Raw genomic sequence first — 8,995 nt, 5'->3', positions numbered from 1 at the left:
TTACTGACAGTAATAGGATAGGATGCAAATAATCATATATATCCTATTGCCTATGCAATTGTGGAATCATAAAACAAAGAAAGTTGGAAGTGGTTTTTAGAGATACTTCAGGAGGATGTGGGAGATTTTCAAGCTAACAGGTTTAACTTCATGTCAGATATGCAGAAGGTACTTGTGCATATTTACTTGTTAAGTCTGTTATGGCAAGTTAATACCTTTTCTGTCTCATTAAAGTATGTTATAATGATATATGTCTAATTGGAATTTATAATTTTTAAACTTAATCTAATATAGACAACTGATTCTTGTGTATGCAGAATCTAATAGTTGGTCTTAATTTGGTTATGATTTTGGCCTGTCTTGAAATTTGATGTATGGACTTGTTCAAGTCTGTTTTAGAATTTCACTTAAAGCTCATTACTTAATTATTGCTAGCTTATTATTGAATTCTGACATACATTTTCAAAGACCACATGGATTATTGAAATCTGGTTTATGGAAGTAGTTGCTAGCTTATTTTTTTAATTCTATTCTATAGTTTCACTAACTACATGGATTATTGAAATTTGGTTTAGAAAAGAAGTTGCTAGCTAAATTTGAATTCTATTTTAGAATGTCACTGATATTGGATTATTGGAATCGGGTTCAGGTACAAATTTGCTAGCTACATAATGAATTTTATGTTGATAGTTATTTACTTTACATGCATACCTACAGGGTTTAATATCGACCGTACAAGAAATGTACCCAAATGTCAACCACAGATTCTGTGCAATGCATATATGGCAAAATTTTCGCAAGAAATAGAGTGACTTGCAGTTGAAAATGTGTATGTGGTCTTGTGCTAAGGCAACCACAACACGAGACTTCAATGCTGCCATGGAGAGACTAAAAAGGATCAATGCTGGGGCTTGGGAGTACTTGGAAAAGATTAGTCCTAAACAATAGAGCAGAGCTCACTTTAGTGAATACCCTAGGATGAACAACTACATAAACAACAATTGCGAGGTGTTTAATGCCAAGGTGAAGAAGATGAGCGGTAAGCCGATAATTACAATGTTGGAGGAAGTGAGGTGCTATGTAATGAGGATTATGGCTAGGAATAAAAAATCTTTGGTTGGGTACAGTGGAAGGTTAGCTCTAACCCAACAGAGCAGATTAGAAAGGGAGAAGCGAGAGAGCAACAAATGGAGGCCTCTGCCTACCGGAGATGACGCAGGGAATGTGTATGAGGTGCAATGTCTGCCGATGAAGGTAAGTGTGGATTTTGGCAAAGGTACATGCAGCTGTCGACTTTGGCAACTCACAGGGCTACCATGTAGACATGCCTGTGTTGCGTTGGCTTACCAGAACAGAATACCCAAAGAGTATGCACACAACTAGCTCACCATGGGTGCATACAACATAGTGTATCAGACTTTCATGCATCCAGTTCCAAGCCAGGAGTTCTGGGAGCACCTTGACACCCTCCCCATTCTACCACCACGGTACAGAAAACCAATCGGAAGACTTACAACCAAGAGAGACAAGAGAAATAATGGCCCTAAAGAGAAAAGTGACCCTCATAGAACAACGAGAAAGATTGGGACTATTATCTGCAAATACTGCCTCCAGGTATGGAAGTCCAATTCTAGGTGAAATTCTTTCAATTCCATAATTATTGATTCATAGGATTTATCTTGTGTTTACGAATAATACTTGTTTCCTTAGGCTGGTCACAATAAGAGAAGTTGTAAAAAGAGAAAGGAAGCAATGGGTGAAGGGAGTTCTGCACCGCAAGCACCTACAGATGATGAGGATGAGGATATACTGGCTAAAATGTACTGGGAGGAGACACTAGAAGCTGCAGAGGCTGAACAAGAGGCCACTGAAGAGGAAAATTGAACCGCAACAGCCCACACTGCACAAGTAAGTGTATTGCATTATTCATTTTGGTAATCTGCCTTGTAAAGCTTGTGTGATAATGACTGCATTGTTCTTTAGAATGCAGCAGCCTCAACTAATGCCGCGCCCACCAACCACACAACCACGACCTCCAACAAACAATGCAACAACCAGAAAACAAGTTAAAAGGAGAAGTGTTAAGCGACCGCCTTCGACCAGACAAACACAGTAGCCAACCACACCTTCTGCAAACCAGCCAACTACAACTCCTTCCACACACAACTCTCAAACTACACCTCATCCACTGCAAAGTGCTAGTGCAGGGACAAGCACACGGTTCATGCTGTTCATGCCCATACCTGGAGTTGTGACTCCAACTGCTAGAGGTCGAGTAACAGCTGTTAGAGGGAGAGGTCAAGGTAGAGGTCGAGGCAGGATATATGATAAACCCCATTTATAAGATTTATCTTGTGCTTAATTTAGGGGATTTTATCAAATTTTTTTAAAATTTATCCTATGAAATGGCATGGATATGTGATAAATCCCATCTTTCACTATGATTTGACTAGGACTTATGGACTCAAGTTGATTATATTCACTTGACTTTTCTTCATAGTTAGAGGTTAACTAAGTGGAGCAATGGACAATTCTTGTCACAATTGATGATGATAGCAAGGATAAGACTTCTAATTCTCACACCTTGCCAAGAGCTTTCTTAGTTGTTAGTTTATTTCTTTTGCCATTTACATTTATTGTTCATTATCCCAAAACCCCCAAAATATACCTCCTAACCAATAACAAGAATACTTTCCTGCAATTCCTTGAGAGACGACCCAAGGTTTAAATACTTCGGTTTAATTTTATTGGGGTTTGTTCTTGTGACAACCAAATTTTTGATTGAGGAAATTATTTTTTGGTTTAGAACTATACTTGCAACAAGATTTCATTTGTGAAATTCTATACCATGCGAACAATTTTTGCTCATCAAAATGGCGCCGTTGCCAGAGAATTGCAATTGTGTGCCTTGTTATTAGTTATTGTACTTATGTTAATATTGTGAATATCTTGATTCTTGGGTTGCTTGTTAGTTTTTGCTAGTTTTAGGACTTTGTTTCATTATTTCTTGTTAGGTTTTGTCTTTATTTTCTCTTTTCGCTATGAATTCTCATCACTTTGGCTATGAGTTTGGTTCTAATTATGTTGAAGGAAGTGGAGATTATTGATGCACCACTATTTCGAGGTCCATTTTGTGCTTAATTTAGGTGAATTTTATCCACTTTTTCCACATTTATTCAAGGAAATAGCATGGTTTCATAATTTCCTCCTAAATTGTGCTTAAGTATAAAAACATGCTTTTTAGGCTCTTAAATTGTTAATTTTGATTCACCTTTGATTCCACTAGTTGCCTTGATGTGTTTGTTAGTGATTTCAGGATGAAAAGGGTAGGAATGGATCAAAAGAGTGAAGAGAAAAGCATGCAAAGTGGAGAAATCATAGAAAATCAAGGATTTGGGATACACTCATCAACGCGCACGCGCAGCAGATGCGTAAGCTTGGAAAGTGAAGTCGCAAGGCAACGCGTACACGTACATGACGTATACGTGTGGATAGCAAATTGTCAAGCGACGCGTACGTATGACCCATGCGTACGCGTCGGTGCTCGCACGTGACCCACTTAAAGTGAATCCGCTAGGGCCTATTTCTGGGCTTCTCAGGCCTAAATCTAACTCACATCTGATGCTATTAAACCCAAGGATTGAAGGGGGATGAAGACATTAGTACCAAGTAGTGTTAGTTGAAGTTTAAGTCTAGTTTTAGAGTTAGTTTCTAGAGAGAGAAGCTATCTCTTCTCTCTAGAATTAGGATTAGGATTAGGTTTAATTCTTCTCTAGATCTAGGTTTAAGTCATGTCCTCATCTACTTCTCCCGCTCAATTTCTAGTTGCTACATCTTGTTCTTCCTTTGTTGTAATTTTCTTTATTTTATTCACTTTGTTGTTGATACGCTCTTGTTCTTTTTATTTTCTTTTAATATAATTTGAGGTAATTCATGTTAATTGTGCCTTCCTTGATTGTGGTTGTTGATTGCTTGTATTAGTAATTGTTAGATTTTATATTTCTTTGCAATTTAATCTTGCTTTCTTTTTATGCATTCCAAGTGTTTGACAAAATACTTGGAGGAACATTAGAGTATTTTTTCTCCTCTTGGCTTGAGTTGAGTAATTAGAGACTCTTGAGTTATCAAACTCTATTGTTGATTAACAATTGAAAGTTGCTAGTTGATTTGAATTCCACTAAAACTAGTCTTTCTTTAGGAGTTGACTAGGACTTGAGGAATCAAATTGATTATTTTCACTTGACTTTCCTTCATAGTTAGAGGTTGACTAAGTGGAGCAATGGACAATTCTTGTCACAATTGAGGAGGATAATGAGGATAGGACTTCTAGTTCTCATACCAAGCCAAGAGCTTTCTTAGTTGATTAGTTACTTTCTTGCAATGTACTTTTCTTGTTCCTTATCCAAAACCCCAAAGTATACATCTCATAACCAATAGCAATAACACTTCCCTGCAATTCCTTTGAGAGACGACTCGAGGTTTGAATACTTCGATTATTATTGGGGTTTGTACTTATGACAAACAATTTTTTTTACGAAAGGATTGTTTGTTGGTTTAGAAACTATACTTGCAACGAGATTTTTGATGCCAAGGCATCTTAGGCTAGTTTCACTAGCATTTTTCTGTTAGTTTTAGTTGTTTTATGCATTTTCTTGAGCTTAAAGTAACCAAAAATGGTTAAATGAAGAACAAAGCAATGAACCATCCAAACAGTATGATTTTAATGCAAATTCCATGAGTTTTAGTTATATTACTTGAATGCTATGAATGGAAGATTTCTCATGAAATTTTGCAAGACTTTGATGCAATTGTTTGGATGATTTCAGGGAAGAAGAGGCTAAGCAAGGAAGCAACAAAATCAATAAAGGAAGCTTGAATATCACATGTGGAGTTTAAGTTCCAGTTTAAGCCTAAACTGGAGCTTAAACGCCAGAATCAGGAAGGCTAAGAAATGCTGGAATTGAAGTTTAACCTCCAGTTTAACCTTAAACTGGAGGTTAAACGCCAGAATGAAAGTCTCACCAAAGAAGCATTCCACGTTTAACCTCCAGTTTAACCTTAAACTGGAGGTTAAACGCCAGAATGAGAATGCCACTCAGGAAGGAGTTCCACGTTTAACCTCCAGTTTAACCTTAAACTGGAGGTTAAACGCCAGAATGGGAAAAGCACCAGGGAGCCATTTCCACGTTTAAGCTCCAGTTTGACCTCAAACTGGAGCTTAAACGTGTTCGACCAAGTTTTCTCCTCCAGGGTTGCTCTCTCCATTTCCACGTTTAAGCTCCAGTTTGACCTCAAACTGGAGCTTAAACGTGTTCGACACCTCCAGGGCTACCCTTCTAAGCTTCCACGTTTAACCTCCAGTTTAACCTTAAACTGGAGGTTAAACGTGTTCGACCTCCAGGATGCCTCCTTCCATTTCCACGTTTAACCTCCAGTTTAACCTTAAACTGGAGGTTAAACGTGTTCGACCTCCAGGGCTGCCCTTCCTATATCCACGTTTAAGCTTCAGTTTAACCTTAAACTGAAGCTTAAACGTGTTCGACTACATGACTCTCCAGGGCTGCCTTCTTCCATTTCCACGTTTAAGCTTCAGTTTAACCTTAAACTGAAGCTTAAACGTGCTTCTACAAAAGGCCTCACTGGAAGTGTCTGGCGTTTAAGCTGCAGTTTAAGCTTAAATTGCAACTTAAACGCCACTCTTGGAAAAGGTTTCTAGACCAAAAATATTGTGGTTTAAGTTAGTATTTGAGCACAAACATTAACTTAAACTTATTCTGGTATGAAATCCAATTGAATATCATGGTTTATGGGATTGGGCCTGAAGGATTGATGAGTCTGAAATTTTAATTTATTGAGTCATGTGCCATTATTTGATTATCACTAAGTTGGCTCAATGAATGTTACAGAATTTGGATCAGCAGCCTCATCAAGATTATGGATCATAAACCCAAGGCAAAAGGAAAGCAGGGAGAGGCCTCAAAGCCCAAGAAACACAACAGACGCTCAATATAGAAAGTGTATAAATAGGATAGAATTTAAGTTAGAAGGACTTTTACCTTTTCATTTTTAGCTAGTTTTCATATCTTTGTAGTTGAATTCAGAGCTATGACTCACTAAACCCCTTTCATTGGGTTAGGGAGCTCTATTGTAATTCAATGAATCAATAATAGTTTTATCTTCTTCTTCAATCTTTTCTCTTGAATTTTGTTAGAAAGCTTCTCGATCTAATTCCATTGGGTAGTTGTCTTGGGAAAGAAACTACCCATAATTGGAATCCTTCGGAACCTTGGGAAAGGAATGGAGGATTCATGCTAGAGAAGCTTTCTCACAGTGAATTGGATTGGGGTTTGGATGGATATTGTGACATGTAATCCTACCAAATTGTGGTTCATGAAACTGTGTGGTATAATCAGTGATCGAGCATCATCTCTTCTTATGAACATTTAAACCAAGGGATTGGGAATTTGTTTGTTTTTAGAGAGAATTGGTGAGCCAAGGGATTGGGATCCAATCATATAAGATTGCCAAGCAAAATTCAATGAACGCATTGGTTGAGGAAGAGATAAACATGTTTTGATTCGGAGATCTCAATATCTCCTATAACCCAATGAATTCCCCATTTCTGATTTCCACTTTCTCTTTACATTCTGCAACTCAATTCATGCAATCACCCCCATTCCCTTTTAATTTCAGCAATTTACATTCTGCTCTTTAATTCATGCAATTTAAGATTCCGCCATTTCAATTTCTTGTCATTTACTTTTCCCGCCAATTTTACATTCCGCAATTCTCATCTAAATCTTGATTCCGCTCAACTAGAACACACTTCTAATCTGAATTGCTCACTCAACCAATCCTTGTGGGATTCGACCTCACTCTATTGTGAGTTTTTACTTGACGATAACCGGTGCACTTGCCGGAAGGAATTTTGCCGATCGTGCAATTTCCTAAATCGTAGCATAACAAGTTTATGCGCATCAAGTTTATGGCGCCGTTGCCGGGGATTGGTTTTCGATTGACAATTCTCCAATTGGAAGTTAACTAGATTGAGCATTTTTTTTTGTGTGTTTTGATTAATTCAGTACAAGTTACTTGTTGAATTTTAATTTCTGCACTCTGTTACATGCTTTCTTTCTTTATGCCTTTAAATTCAAGCAACTAACTCACTGACTCACTAACTGTTTGAATTAATTCCTCAATTGCTCTAACCATACTCTTCCATTAACCAAGAGTATTTCACTTGTTGTTGCCTGTGCTGTGTTCTTGTATGACAGGTAGGAGAGGAGAGACATCAACTCCTCCATATACCGAACCAGAGAGGACCCTTCATAGACTTAGAAGGGAAGCAAGAGGGAAGAGAGTACTGGGAGAAGAAGAATCTGAAGGAGAATCTGAGGACAATTTTGAGGAAGCTCTAGATCTCAACATGGATAGAGAAGTTCACAACCATGAGAGAGCTGATGGAAACAATGCCATTCCTGAGAGGAGGGTTCTTAGTTCATACATAAACCCAACCTCTGGGAATTGTGGTAGCAGCATTCAGAAACCACCCATTCAGGCCAACAATTTTGAACTCAAACCACAGCTAATATCACTTGTGGAGAATCATTGTTCATTTGGTGGGAGTGCTAATGAAGATCCCAACCAACATCTCACAAAATTCCTGAGAATTTGTGACACTGTGAAGTCCAATGGAGTCCAGGAAGATGCCTATAAACTGCTTTTGTTCCCATTTTCACTTAGGGACAAAGCAGCTAAGTGGCTGGAATCATTCCCAAGGGGGAGTCTAACAACATGGGATGAGGTGGAAAGCAAGTTTCTGGCACGTTTCTACCCCCCACAAAAGGTCAATAGGCTTCGATCTGAGGTTCAAACTTTTAGACAACAAGATGGTGAAACTCTCTACGAGGCATGGGAGAGATTCAAGGATTTGACAAGGAAATGCCCACCAGACATGTTCCATGACTGGGTGCAATTGCATATTTTCTATGATGGACTTTCTTATGAATCAAGGAAGGCGGTAGACCATTCATCGGGAGGTTCATTAAACAGGAAAAAGACTGTGGAAGAAGCCATTGAAGTGATTGAGACAGTGGCTGAGAATGAGTACTACTATGCATCAGAGAGGCACAACACTAAGGGAGTCATGGAGCTAAACCATGTTGATACAATTCTAGCCCAAAACAAAGTGTTTGCCAAGCAACTAGCAGAGCTTACCAGGCAATTAGAAACAAAGCAAGTGGCTGCAATACACACACAAGATCAAGAGGAAGTAAGCATTGAAGGAGGTGATTGGGAAGAGGCCAACTATGTGGGAAACCAACAAAGGAAATCATATGATCCACATTCCAACACTTACAACCCAGGATGGAAAAATCACCCAAACTTTGGGTGGGGGAACCAACAAACCCAACCACAAAACCACAAACCTTACAACCACAACCAACACAACAATTCCACATACCAAAACTCCAACCAAAGATCATACCAAGCCACACAAAACACTTACTCCCAACCATCATATCAAGGTTAAAATAATCAACCTACCCAACCTAATCCGAACCAACAATTTCAAAATCAATTAAACCGGATAGAAGGAATGCTTGCAACCATGAGTCAAGACATAACCGAATTGAAAGCTTTTAAGGAAGAAGTAAACTCTAACCTGCAAAACCAAGGAGCTGCCATCCAGAAGCTAGAAAATCAAATTGTGTATTTGTCTAAGCAAACCCCTGGGACAAGCGCTTCTCATGCTGCCAAGGCTATTGCAAGGGAAGAATGTAAAGCCATAACCCTCAGAAGTGGAAAGAATCTGAAGGAGATCTCAAAGGAAACCACAGAGGATGAAGCAAAGGAAAATGTGAAAGACAAAGAACAAGGACAATCTTTTACACCGTCTGCAACAAAAGAAAAAGAAAAAGAGGTCCTGAAGCCTTATACACCTAAAGCACCTTATCCTCAACGTTTGATGAAAAGTGAAAAGGATGGCCAATTC

General features: G+C 38.6%; 1 non-coding gene across 1 annotated transcript; it reads right to left on the bottom strand.

Moving 5' to 3' along the window:
• Positions 1–7,852: 7,852 nt before the first annotated feature.
• On the bottom strand, positions 7,853–7,956 carry LOC112730803 (small nucleolar RNA R71). Its single transcript, XR_003166611.1, has one exon. It is a non-coding gene; the product is annotated as a small nucleolar RNA R71 (small nucleolar RNA).
• Between the last annotated feature and the right edge of the window lie 1,039 nt (positions 7,957–8,995).

This window comes from Arachis hypogaea, chromosome 12 (assembly GCF_003086295.3).
Source record: "Arachis hypogaea cultivar Tifrunner chromosome 12, arahy.Tifrunner.gnm2.J5K5, whole genome shotgun sequence".
Taxonomy (NCBI): domain Eukaryota; kingdom Viridiplantae; phylum Streptophyta; class Magnoliopsida; order Fabales; family Fabaceae; genus Arachis; species Arachis hypogaea.
This window is presented reverse-complemented; position numbering and strand designations above follow the sequence as displayed.